Genomic DNA, 13,957 nt, shown 5'->3' on the forward strand with positions numbered 1-13,957 from the left:
AGGTCATGATATGGCAATGTTTTCTGTTCATGTGTAGAGACCAGGAGAGGATTTTTATGGAAAGAGAAAAGTTAGCCAGTCCTTGAGGCTGTTCAGAACACCTGCAGAGAGAACTGTGGCTCCAAGGGCAGATGAAGCATGAGCTTTCCCAGACCAAGGGCAGCGTGAGTTATGGTGCAGAGCTACAGTCAGGGAAGGCTTACCTGCCTTTTCAGTCTCATGATGAGGCTGTACACCAGCTTGTGCTGGAGGAGTTTTAGTGAGATGTTAAAAAAGAGTGAGGAAACCTTCAAATAATGTTTTCTCTTTGACTGTCTCCCTAGGTGGGGACACTGAAAGCACTGTCTGGCTGGAAGTATACCTGGTTTCAGCTGTGGTATGCACTTAATGCCGCGCACATTCCAGTCGAGTATCAGTGTCATTCCTACTTCCTTGCCCAAGCCAACTAATTCAAGACTGCAGGTCTCTGGCAGAGCTTTGCGAATGCATATTGAACCTCCAGGCTTGGTGTGTTTATTTTGTAGAATTAAAATAATTTTAAAAAAAAGTAGATGACTATAAAGTTCAAGGCAAGAAAATGTGAGACTTGCTAAAGAATGAAGTAAAATAAAAATTATCTCAGAAGTTTAAAACTGAAAGCTTGGTGTTTTGTTGTTATGTTGTGGGGTTTTGTTCCTCCTTTTGAAGTTGAATAAAGAGAAAAGGAGTTTGATGCAGAACTAATTAATCTACAGTTCTCTTGGGTTGAGTGATCTGTGTTCAGTCACACCTTCTTGAGGTAACTCAAGTGTATTAATCAATGATCATCCTTCTAATTAAACTGCTAAGTAGAGAGAGGATTTAGAGGATGATCATTAGTTTTGTGTAGAATCAGTGCATTAAGGGAAAGTAGTGTTAACAAGATGTTCCTTTTTCTCATATGATCAGTCAAAGGTTAGGAAAGGTAGACCATTTCCTTACCACAGGCTGAGTGACAAAATGATTGATCAAAGGTTAGGAAAAAGGTCAGAATGTTTGTTGGTGTGTTGCCTCTGAAATGCAAATTATCAACAAAAAACCAGAAAAAAAAATTCAAGTGCTTTCAGAAATACATTTTGAAAATAGCAAGAAGGGTGGGGAAATAAACACTTTGGATCATCCCAGACATATGTATCTGCTTGGCTCTCTTCTGCATTTCACAGAGCAGTTAGGGTAGATCTTGAAACATGGCTAGGGAATGGGAGATTTCCTGAAACAAACACCCAGGCACAGGGAAGTGGAGTCCAGCTTTCCTTGTGCAGACAGTTTCTGCCTTCTGGGCAGAGCAGCAAGCTGTGGCACTGCCCTGCCTTTGTGGGCAGGCTGAGTGGATGTGCTCAGCCAATGGTCCCCTCCCAAGGACTGGAGGATTTGCTGAAGCTCGGTGTGTCACTGGGCAGCCTGGGGTCCAGGAGCTGTTTCTATGCTGAGTGTGTGAATGTCCTCTGTTGTGTCCAGTGTAACACGTGGTGCATTTAGAGTTGTTCAATGGCGCTGGAAAAGTTGTGGGATTTTTGTTTGTTTGCTTGTTTTCTGTAAGCAGGAGCAGCTTTCCAGCAGGATCTGCAGACTATCCCCAAATTTCTCTAGGAGAAAGGGGAGGGATGAGCTATCCAAGAAAACCATGTGAGGCAAGCTGATGGACTGCTGCAGAAAGCTGCAACAGCTGCCACAAGCTATTCACCGGTGGTTGGTTGAGTATAGATGTCACAGATTAAGTTAAAATCTCTCTCTCTGGTGATTGGCAGGGCAAGGTCTGGATGTATCTCCTGTAGAGCTGTTTGCAGTGCATTTTATAGGAGGGTGCTGTGCTGTACTTGGTTTATCTACCAGTGGCTAACCCTGGGGGGAACCACATGAATAATAAGCGTCACTTCTCTGCTCCCTTCTTGCCAGACCTGTTGAGGTTTGGTAGCAGCTCATGCTTCCCTTTGACACACGTGTACTGCAGCTCAAGGGGGTGGAGGTGTCTGTAGAGTTGTCTTCCTGAATTGCTCAGCACCTCGTCATTGTGCACTGGCTTTAACCAGGGGCTATAGTTTTTAATGATGATGCTGGGCAACCCTGCAAAAAACCCCAAAAAACCCATCAGTCGGTGTTTGCTCCCTGCTTGTGCAGACAGCACCTGCCCGGAGTTTGTACAGCCCTTCCCAGATCACAGTCGAGGAACTACATCTGCGACTTAAGTGTTGCTATTGTGTGTATAATGTAATTCACTCTTTGTTTACAGTAGAGCTGGAAGGGCCCATGGTAGCTTTGTACTAAGGACTTTGCTTCAGTGCCATGCCTGCTAGCCATTTACTGGTGTTTATTTTTGTGTACCCTCCTGTTCAGCAGGAAAATGAAAATGTGAGTATTAGATGAATGACAAACCAAGGTTGTTGCCATAGCACATACTGCCTAATCTATGCTGTTAAGACTTTCACAGCTATGCCTACTTGTCTGTCCTTAACTAAATGGCAGAGCCTAGGGTGTTGTATATGCCATGCTTAGTGTATGGGATTTTTGTCCTTGTTTGTTGGCAGGAAGCAAAAATCTCAGTCTGGAATGAGTGAGGTTTATGTGACTATTACTTTAGTACAGCAGTTCTTTCTTTTTTAACTACACCTTTATTTCTTTTTTTGACATAGAAAGATTTTTTTTTTTTTAGATTGATTCCTTCAGAAGTACTTTGCCCTTGGTAGAAGTTTAATGGGAATTGTTGGTATTAAAGATGTTTTGGGGAAAGGAAAAAGAGAGGAGTGTTGTAAGCTGGTATGAGATGCCCATTTCCTCCTAGCCTGCTAGAAAAAGGTACCTGAATGTGTAAAGGACTGTATGTATGGAGCAATACTCTACCCTATAGATTTTTCTTATGTTAAGCCTTATTATTTAGGATTGTGCAGATCCAGAGAGATGGGTATTGTAGATTTGGCAGAGCACTGCTGGGAAGTTTGTATTTACTATGGCAAACTTCCTTCAATATTTGATGGGCTGCTTGCGGGGGAGCATTGTGACCTCCCTAAGAGGTTGCTTACTGGGAGGGCTGGAAGCACTTAAAAAAACTTGGCCCTCTACCCTGGCCAGGAAGTTTTCTTCAAACAGAGCAGGGCATCATCCTTAATAAATGTTCAAGTAAGACCTGACTGGTAGGGAGGGACTCCTGTGATACTTTGCCATAAATCAGTTCTTTTGTATCAAAAGTAGTATGCCACCTGCCTGCTCTAAATTCTTGTTTCTGCCTGTTCCAATGCAGATAGAAGTGTTTTAACTGGGCATTTACAAACCTGTGTTGATTGAGTACTGTGAGATCACCCTGGCTGTATTAGCTAAGAGCTAGCTGCATTCCCCTTTAGGTATGGGCCAGCAAAAATCTAGGAGGGTGAGGTTTGCCCATGAGGGCAGAGCATAACACTGCATTCTTGAAATTACACTTAACTCCTGTTACAGATCTTACATTTAGCTCTGTATTAGGTGTCACTCCATGCCTGTCAAACCATTAGTAAAGATGCCATGTCTGTGAAGAACTGGAAGTGTGGTTCCAGCTGGATAGGAAAATGCTTGTGCAGCAGTTTTCAGTGAGCTGGAACATGGGAAGATAAAGGGCACTTTTCAGTTCAGGGGTTTTGCAGATGAGAGCAAGCTATTGCCCCAGGTTTTGAGTCTCAGTTGCTGGTGCTCAGGAACTGAACCCCATGGTGAAGGAAGCCCTGTGTGGCTTTGAGGAGTGGAGCCATGCTGTGCCATTGTGTAGCAAAAGGAAGTGTGACAAAAAATAAAAGTTGGGCACAGTAGCAGTGCTGTGAACTTTGGGAAGGACAATATCTGTGACACATGGATCATGTTATCACAGATAACATGGCAGTGTTATCTGAATGCCATAATCATGGCACTTCCAGGCTTGTCCTGCAGCTCTTGGCTCTGTGTCTCTTACAGCCATGATTTAGGAGGGCTTTGGTGGTCTGAGCTCTAACTGTTCTGCGTAGATAGATACGCCTTTCCCCACACGCAGAGACAGTCCGTGTATTTGGAGCTTAACAAGTAGTTTTTTTTGTGTAACAACTAAGAATTTAGTTGCATTTTATTAGTTACATTTTATTACTCACATTTCCTCTTGGGTGTAGCTTGCAGCCTGATGTTGCTTTTTACTTTGCTGGCCCGCTGTTAATTCTTCCATTTTGAGTGGTGGCTTTGCAGCTTGCATTATTTTCTCTTTTGTTTGCATTTTATTTTCATGGAACAGCCTTTATTTTCAGTGAAGTCAGTTTAGGACTTTGCTCTAATTCCACTGCCTTTGGAAGCATGAGTATGATAAAATTCTTGTGTTAGTTTTAATTATGTTTTATGTCAGCTTAACCATTGTAGATATCAGGATATTTTTATGACAAGGTGCTTTGTGCTGTGAAGAAGCTGTTTAAAATCAGCTGTGCCAATTTGAACATCAGAGAAAATATTATAATACAGTCTGACACTTTGCAGAATGAAAATGACAGGCTTTGTAGAGCATGAAGTTCTCCTTGCCAGCTTTTGGGAGCTCAGTCAGTCACTCTACTTGTTGAATGCACATACACTGAGGATGGCTGGTGTCTGTTTTAACATTTTCAGGTGATGTAGGCAAAGGAGCAGCTGATTGCTGCGCATCAGTCTCCTCAAAAGCAGTGGCTGGCTTTTCAAAGCCTGGCTTGGCTGGTGCAGGAGAACTTCCGTGGGACATCTTTGGTACCTGACGTGCAGATATTTTGTAGAGGTCCTGGCTGGGATTTGATAGAAGCTTTAAATATGAACACATGGAAACAGGCAATCGTATTGTGGTACTGGCATAGTTTGTGGCTGGGACTACCACTGTAGGAAAGGGACTGTAGAAAGGGACCAGTGATGATGATGGCCTGTTTCAAGCCACCTTTCCTGGTTGAGTATTTCCTAGATGGAAACCTGGATAGCTTAACAACAGCTCTTCTTGAAGCAGGTGGTTGTAATGTGTTGTTTTACTGGTTTCTATTTTCCATTTGTACATAGGAAGAAGTTTTTAGCTGTGAGCAGTCAGTGCAGAATGCGTAAGTGAGGTATGAATTGAGTGATGTTTCTAGATGTTTTTTTTTTTTGCATGAGAGCTGTTGGCTTGTTCACAGGAGAGGTTAATGATGTAGTTGGCAGTGGTTCAGAACAAACCTTATTTCTGTTTTCTGTCTCCAGGGATACAAGTGTTAACAAAACAATTTTTGTTTTTCAGATTGCCAGTGCTACGAAAATAGGGACTTCCAGCAAGAAGTTCTTCAGCTTGTGAAGCCACAAGGACACCTCAGCCCCTCTCTGTGCTTTCACTCATGATGCCGAGGAAAACAAGACATTTAGAGAGCAAATAAGTTATGCAAGGTTTGTTTGGATTTTTTTTTTGTTGGTTTGTTTCTTTCTGAGTGGGTAAATTGCATTATGAAACATTATAGGCCAGGAGCCAGATAGAACCAGGTTAAAATTTGTTTTGGTCCCTAGGTGTTAATGTTTCATATTGGTTGGGTGTTTTTGAGGCTTTAGAATCAGCCAATAGAGAACATCAGCACAGGGAGAAATATAGGCTATGTCAACTGTTTCTTTTGAGGCATTAATCCAAGTATTAATGCTCATGACTTCAAAATAGATTGTATTTACAAAACTTCAGTCAGACAAACCTCCAAATCTGTAAACAGCAGAGATACAGTTTTCTATACTTAGCAGGGAAAGGGAGGAGTTTAGGCTTTTTTCTAAGAGTGTTATGATGTGGTAAATTTATCAAAGAAGAGGGAATGGATGAGCAGTATCTGGTGTAGAGTGCATTGTTCCAGAATTAGACAGAAAATTATCAGCAAAGAAAGCTCTACTCCTGATGTCTCACCTAAGGGAAAGAGTGGCACTGCAGTTTAATTCCAGAGACCGTCAGATGTCTGTCTGCTGTAGTTAGAAATGTTGTGAATGGCACAAGAGAGAAAGAGGTGCTTTGGTTGAGGGTTTGAAAGACCTGGTGCAACTGAGCTTATGATAGGGCAAGTTTCCTCCATCCTGTTTAGTTTTGTCATCTGAGATAATTTAGAGTTGTTTTAGAGATTTTAAAAGACTTAATCATGATGTTTTGTAAACAGGTGATGAGAGTGTTTATTCAACTTTTCATTATTTTTAATTGCTTCAGCATTGTTTGCTGTTACTAACAGAAAAAACTTGACCTTGTTGTCCATACCCTGGTATCTACTACACCATGTATTCTGCTAGTTATCACAAAATCCAGACTTTGTTTGGACTTTGTAGCAGGAATCCACTGCACAACTCTGACAAATCCACCTTTTAGGAAGTTTAAGCCTATGGGCATCACAGGGAAGGAAAATGGTTGGACCTCAACACATCCTGTTCATTCTCATTCCCCAGGAGTTTGTCCGATGCAGTCACATCCACTGGCAAGGGATGCAGTTCCAGAGGGATTTGGTCTCATTCCACGCTAGGACAGAATTGTTTTTCTTTCCGGACAAAATATTTTGGGGCAAAATTGTGCTGAATAAACAAGGGGAATCTGTTGCAGTGTTATAGGGTTTTTCCCCCTTTGATGCACTCATACCAGGCAATTAGACCCGATTGTTATATAGTATTCAAACACTTAAAAATTAATGCCTGTGTGCTCAGTTTACTTTGTAACCCAGTCATCGCTTTTAAAATCAGTACATAATGGAGCATTGCTACATTTTGTAACAACTTAGAGTTTTGCCACATGCAAGGGATTTAGGGCACTGCTGCCACAGAAGTAAATATGCACAAACTCTGCATATGCTGTTGTATGGCTGATGGAGTATTTGGCTCATCATTCTCTAAAACAGGCTATTTTTAATACTAGCTTATACATTCAGGATATATTATAAAATTAAAATGGATTTGGAGGTGTGGTTGATGTTCTACTGAACATGATTACAAGAGATCTAGAAGGTCTTCTGAATTCTGGAGTTTCCCTCCTCAAAAAGGCAAAGTAATACAAAGAAACAACTCAAAAATAGTCAACTTCTAATTGATTTTGATAAAAGAACAGCTGTGAAACTGTGCCATTGGTTGATACAATTAGACTTACTGTTCCAGTGTTTTGTGCCATTCTTTATTGCATAGGTTAAAAGTGTCACTGAGATTTTATGCACTCCATGAAAGTCCTAATTTTCTGCATTAGTCAATCTGTTGGGAGTTTTTTTGGGGAGTTTTTTGTTTGTTTGATTTGTTTTCTTTGACCTGTATTGATAAAACGAAGTGTTAAATCTTATTCTAAAATTTAATGACACTACTGTCTGTTGGGGTGTCTGTTCTCACAGCCACTGGTGCTTTTTGCCATGTTTCAGTGCTTTGGGAGGGATGCACCGCTTATTCCCTTGCAATTTCTTAAGCTTTTTAGCAGCCAGTATGTTTTGTTTCATTTTGCCCACATGCAGCTCTCCAAAAAACAGTGACAACCCAGTGTGAGCTTGTCAGGGGCAGAAGGTGAATTTGTGAACCACGTGAAGGCATGAAGGAGAAAATTATGGCATACAGATTCCTAATGATAAACACACCGAAAGCATCCTAAAATTATAAACCAGTCTGGTGCAATAAAGCTCTAATTTGCATTTTGGCTAAGGCGTAGCTGCATTTTTGGACTATCCCTTTAATTTGGTTCTTTTAATTACCTGCTGATGAGTTCCTGTGGTGGAAGCAGCAGGAGCTGTGCCTGAAGCAGTTTCCTGGCATAGTGGTTTCTATAAGACAGAGCAATGGGATTCCTAAGGTTACTTTGAAATCTGGGGTCTCCTGCTGTAAACCAGCAGACTGACACGAACAGGAATCTAATTAAAAAGTCGAAGATATTGAATAAAGCTCACAAATGCCATCTGTTCAGCTTTTCAACCTGAAATTACTCTATGAATTGCAGTAACAAGTTTGAATGTTCCTGCATTTCTGTAGCTGAATTTTGTTACAGCAGCCACCCATACAGGCAGAGTTGTGCAGGCTCTGTTGGTGTCAGTAACTGCTTGGACCTCTTGAAGTATTCCAGCAAAGGGTGTTGGGGCGATAGTGCTGGATTAAAGCTTAATCTCATGAGGAAGACATTGATACCCTTCAAAGGCCTTGCGCTGATTTACTAGCCTAGAGAATGCCTGGAAAGTGGCAGCACCCCATCTGTAGACTTTTGCAACAAATTCTTCCCAGGTTAATGTAATTAAAGCAAGGCCTGCTTGTTTACCTTCTTTGGAAGTGAAAGTGTTACTCATGTTGAAGGAGTAAATGACAAACAAATTTCTTGACTGAGGAGGGAAAAAACCCCACCAAGTTTGTGATAGAATGATTGGGAAGCAAATTAAATGTGAAAAGACTCATCAGTGTTTTGATGAAAACTATGGAATGGAGTAATCTTAAAAACTCTTTCAGTAATATATAATGTTGGTACCAACAGTGTGCATACAGCCTTTATAAAAAAATGAAATAAGGACACTGCAGAAAGAAACTTTGTGGCTATTTGGGCAAGCCACTGTGCCTGCTCATGTGTAGTACACAAGAGGAAATGTTCAAAGCAGTCTGAGGAAGCAGAAGAAAACTTTTGTGTACTGATGGAAGTCTTATGGCTTGCTGTTAAGTTCTGTATCCAGGAAGCAATTTCTTATTGACAGACAACTGTGAATAAACTCAGTAATTTACTAAGAAACTGATTTCCTAAGAAAATGAATCCAGTGTATGCATTTTTTGCAATATTACTCATAAGAAATATATAAGGCCCTAAAGTTTTCAAGGTAGGATAGTATTACTGTCTCCAAAGCTAACTCTCTGTAGTTACTGCCTACCCTTATCTCCTAGTTGTACATTGCTCTCCCTGTTTCCCTGGTGTTCTCTGTCACAACCATGGCCTGCACATGCCTGTGCACATCCACAGCTGGTCTACACCATCAGCAAGGATCACCAGGCTTACTGAAGATGACACTAAGAATTTAGGCATGCCTGACAAAGTTTAAGGGTGCTAACCTCCATCCACAGGGCATCTCCCTGTTACATGTGTTCAGTTTGACACCTCTGTGAGCTGGCACTGCTGACAGAGTGCTGGGATGAAAGGATCAAAGTGTCACCTTTTCCCTGTGGAGCTGTTGGGACCATGGTCCGTGGACCATGGTACCATGGGAGGGGGAACACCACTTCCCAGGGGATCACACAGGGTGCTGACCTGTAACCTTGCTGGCAGAGCTAGCAGTGTGTCTGCTCTCGCTCTGCAGCAGCGAGATGTAGGATCCATCCTCCCTTGCTGTGACGCGAGGTGATGGGCAAGGTGTGTGTTGGCAGTGCAGCTGATATCTAGACAGCGTTCTCCCAGGGTTTTCCTGGCCTGTATGGCCAAGCCTTCAGTAGAAACAGTGGTGCCCTGTGTGTGAGCACAGGAACAGAAGGAGTATTTGTGTTTATATTTCTCTGAGAGGCATTTTACTGAAGTCACTGTTAGTCTGGATAGATGTTTGTTCTCCCACCTGAGCCTCAGCTTTGTCATCAACAAGGATGTCTGTGGACATGCTTGCTTGGTGTTCTCACAGCTGCTGCTCCTTGTCTGCTCAGAGATGTACATCCCTGATTGAGGATGGACTCTCATTTGTGCTCCACCATTCCTGTGTCCTGGGAGATCTTACAGTGAGATCTGTTGGTGTATTGTCTTCTACCCTGATATATCAGAGAGGTCTCTTTTTTTCCTTAAAATGATGAACATCAAATATTCCCTGCAATCATCAGCTGAATTTGCATATAGAGTAGTCTCTTGAAAGCCATGTTATGCTTTCATATTGGAGAATGATATTTTAAAATCATTGACTATGTAATACAGGATAATATTAAATAGGATAGCAAAATGATCTTGGAAACTGGAGATTCAGAAAAGAAAATAATGGGTAGCATCTATTGAGAATCTTCACTTCAAAACGGAGTCAGTATTTATTCTTAGCATGTTCATGCCTTGCAGAGTTAGGAGTCTTATAAGAGCATTGTGGATCGTATTAAAAAGAAATTTACAGGGGATTTCGTTGCTCTAAAGGATAATATTTAAGGAAACATTGCCTCTTCATATTTGCTGTTGCAACTAAGCTTGGTGCTTAATGCAGTGCAAATGTCACATGCATTTGTGTGAACTGAAATTTTAATTACTGTTCTGCCTGCCTGTTGTTGGCATGGAAAAATAATTATTGATTGAATTGAATAGAACAGGTGTACCAAATGTGAAGTTTTTATAAATCCAGTTTTAAATACTTTTTATTTTTCAGAAAGAAAAATGTAATGCATAATAATTCTCTAGTACTGGGTTTACTGCAGTTCCCTGTAGTGACACTACTCTGGTAGATATTCCTATGGTGTTGCAGAAGTTGGTTTTCAGGTGGGCTGGGCCAGTAAATGTTGCCTCAGCTTATGCATTGAGCCCTTAGGTAAAAGCTCTGCTCTTCATACAGAGATGCAGCTGCTGTTTAGGTTGCCCAGAGTGGGTAGTTTGTCTGTAAATAACAGTTGTCACTGGAGTCCAGTATGTCATAAAAGATATTTGGCCTTTAGGTATGTTTCTCACGTTGGACTTATCAAGCCATTTGATTTCCAGAAGTGCTGTTCCTTTGAAGCCTCTGCAGCATATCTGAAGAGGTGACAATATAGTTGCAAAACACCCTTTGACTTGGGACCAGAGCCAAATGGTGCCACCCACTCTCCTGCAAGATCCCTTGCACACTGATCACTGAGGAACTTACCTCAAACCTTAAACCCAACCAACCAACCAAAAAATCACCAAGGCCACCCCAGTTTTAGGAAGTGCAGTGCTCTTGACTGAGTCACTGCAAAACTGAGTTTTAATGCTGTGGATCTTTTCCTGCACTATTGAAATGCAACTGGCGCAAGAGCTGCTGTGTTGTGTTTTGCTGGGCATGAAGCAGTGGGAAGGGCAATGTCCAAAGCTTTGTCACAGGCAGTGATAAATCAACTACCCAGGCACTGAACCTTCAGCTTGTTGGCATAGCAGGGGGAGGGGCAGAAATGGCATGGTCGAAGACATCAGGAGTAGTGATTAAAGCAATCTTATTTATTGTTTTAGTTTTCTATCTCCGAGCCTTTTCTGTTTTCTGAGTTTGCACAATGGATGAAATTCTGTTGATGTTAGTGGGAAGTTTGACACAGTGTTTTAAGGTAGTTTGAGCATTAATGCAGCATTTGTGTATTTTACAATTCCTTGATTTGTAGGCAGTAGTGTAAGTACTAGGTATCTTTCTTCGGTTACCTTAAGAAAATCATATTTATTTTTGCAGTGGGAAGTTTCATGTAATTACAGAAAATTTTGTACTGATTTTTCTCAAAACTTCCTAACTTCCTTTTTTTTTTTTGTTTTACTGGTGTACAGGAAAGGGCGTTTTTACTGGCAGACTAACTACTTAAGAGAAAAATTAACAGTATCTTGACTTAAGTTATACAGTCATAAAACAGGTATTATTTATGAATAATGAAAACTCTGGAGGAAAACATCTATCTGAATAAAAAAAAGTGTTAGGGAATGACATGGATGTTCTCCTGATTGCAGTCTTGAAACAGCTCTACTAATTCCTTTAGTGGATAAGAAAAAGAATTACAAGAGATAATTGCATTTAAAGTCAGTGTAATCTGCTTGTATAGACCCTTGTGTATTCAAATTACTGTAGAATAGTTCTGCTCTATTTCCATAGAAAATAATGTTCTATGGATGCCTCATAGATTCTTAGCCTATGACACCAATGTCACGTCTTTTTTAATATACTGTAAAGAGATCTGCATATGTGACTTTCATATATATAATTTTCCATTAAAAGGCTGTATCATTAAGGGTGGGTGGGAATAGTAGAATATTGAATAATAATGAAATAGTATTCTGAGATATTTCTTCATTTTCTGGCTATTTTTAACTGGTAAAATTTACTTGGATGGAAAGCAGTTTTCTATACTGTGCATTCAGTTAAACCCTCATGAGGTATGTCCTAGCATTCCTTAATAAAATTCATGTTAAAATGTTATTGAGTTCATCTGGTTTCCAGGATGTGGTCTTCAGTTGCACATTGGCAAGCCTGACTAAAACACAATTATTTTTTTGCATCTGTTGATATCTTTCTCTAACCTGAATTAGTAAGTGCTGTTGAGGACAGGAACTGAATTTTTACTCTATCCATTACCTGCCACAGTTGGAGCTCGTGGGAAGGGAACAGATGCTTTTGAGCCTTAGCAGAAGGCTCAAAAGCATATAACATGCTAACAGGATGTTATGTGAATTGTGCTAGGGTTAGTTCATAGAATCACAGAATGATGGAAATGTTTTGGTTGAAAGAGGCCTTTAGAGTTCCCCTTACAACTCTACCCCTCTGCAGTGAACAGGGACATCCTCAACTAGATCAAATTGCTCGGAGCTCTGTCCGAGCCTGGCCTTGAATATTGCCAGGGATGGGGCATCCACTACCTCTCTGGGCAATCCAGTGTTTCACCACCCTCATCATAGGAAATTTCTTCCTTATATCTAGCCTGAATGTGTCCTTTAGGTTAGAACAAATAGCCCTTGTCCTATCAGTGCAGGATGTGCTAAAGTCTCGTTTCATTTTTCTTATATGCCTTCTACCATGGGGGAGGAAGAAGAGAAAACTTTGGCATGAGGCTCACTGCGACTTTGCCTCCATATGACCTTCTTTTCCCCAGCCATTACACGAGCCTTCACCAGATATTAATCTTCAGTTTTCTTGTTTTCACAGCCGTTGCAGGCCTCCCCCATCTGTCCATACCCACCGTAGATGAACCATGGCAGGACTGAGCAGCTAGTACCCATGAAAGAATATTTCCAGGTCACAAATAACCAACTACTCCATACCTTGTTGCCTCGTTCATCCTTTTCTCCTCTTGGGACCCAGAAGCCTGGGAAGGGGGAAGCCTTTTTGGTGCTTGTTCATTCCTTGCGTCAGCAGCATCTGGGTTGTTTCAGGAGCTCAGCAGATTGCTGTGCTACAGCTTAGGAAATGATTGTAAGATGTCTGTGCTGGTTTATTTCCTGTGTGTCATTTCCTGTGATATTTCTACAGAATAGCCCTTTCTGTTGCACAGACATAAATCACCTGTGCCATAATGATTCCATAGAAAATGGAGCAGTGTGTTACCCACGCAGTGAGGCTGTAGTGCTGTCTACTAATGCTATTAAATATACTTTATATAGTGGTAGATTTCTGGAAAATCAAGAGTGAGTTCCTGTGGGAGTAACAAAATAACAAATTTATGGACATTTGTGTCTTATTTTGTGATAACTCTATAAGTATTTCTGGATTTTGAAATGCTTTTGGAACAAGTTGAATTTTTAGCTAATGTACATATTCTCTAGCTTTACATGCTGTCATTTCTTTGCTGTTGCTTTTGTCCTCACCAGAATATTTTTCACTTCTTCTTAATAAAATGTGAAATTAGATCAAAGTATTAGCAAATAGCACAGGATTGGCTGTATACCCAGCATCTCAGACTCAGTATTTATCCAGACTATATATAGCTGATTGATTAAAGTGGTTTCAGGTTTTGTGCAAGTCAAAAAGCTATTTATGTGTGTTGGAATAAAAGACATAGTGTTGAACAAAGTTTTGATTATTCCCAGAAGTTGGAAATAAAAAGGTATTTGATTTCCAAGACTTCTGTAGAATCAGTAAAGAAAGATGTATAGTAAAATCCAGGAGATGAAGGGTGGGTTTCCTAAGTTCCTTGGACTTCATGGAGAAAAACAGAGAGAAGGACAATATTTTAAAAATTAATATATTGTGAGACCAGAAGTGATCACTGTGGTAGTCTAGTTTGATTTCCTGAACAACACAGATTGTGTGACCAATTTTTTTTCTTTCTAAAGAAACATTAGTTCCTATATTTTTATTTTAAAAAAAGACTTCAGTCCTTGATAGATTGCTTCATGACTGCTGTGTTTCTGCAATTCCCC

General features: G+C 40.7%; 2 protein-coding genes across 4 annotated transcripts in view; both read left to right on the forward strand.

Annotated features, from left to right (window-relative positions):
- SCAF8 (SR-related CTD associated factor 8) overlaps window positions 1-5,361 on the forward strand; it is a 151,095-nt gene extending 145,734 nt beyond the window's left edge. Inside the window, exon 21 of the mRNA XM_064413389.1 lies at window positions 5,228-5,361. The gene's annotated coding sequence lies outside the window, so the exon portion shown is untranslated. The remainder of the gene's footprint in view (window positions 1-5,227) is intronic.
- TIAM2 (TIAM Rac1 associated GEF 2) overlaps window positions 5,343-13,957 on the forward strand; it is a 135,482-nt gene continuing 126,867 nt past the window's right edge. For all 3 annotated transcript variants that reach the window (XM_064413378.1, XM_064413380.1, XM_064413379.1), the window contains exon 1: window positions 5,343-5,370. The gene's annotated coding sequence lies outside the window, so the exon portion shown is untranslated. The remainder of the gene's footprint in view (window positions 5,371-13,957) is intronic.

Source organism: Passer domesticus, chromosome 3 (assembly GCF_036417665.1).
Source record: "Passer domesticus isolate bPasDom1 chromosome 3, bPasDom1.hap1, whole genome shotgun sequence".
In the NCBI taxonomy this organism is placed as follows: domain Eukaryota; kingdom Metazoa; phylum Chordata; class Aves; order Passeriformes; family Passeridae; genus Passer; species Passer domesticus.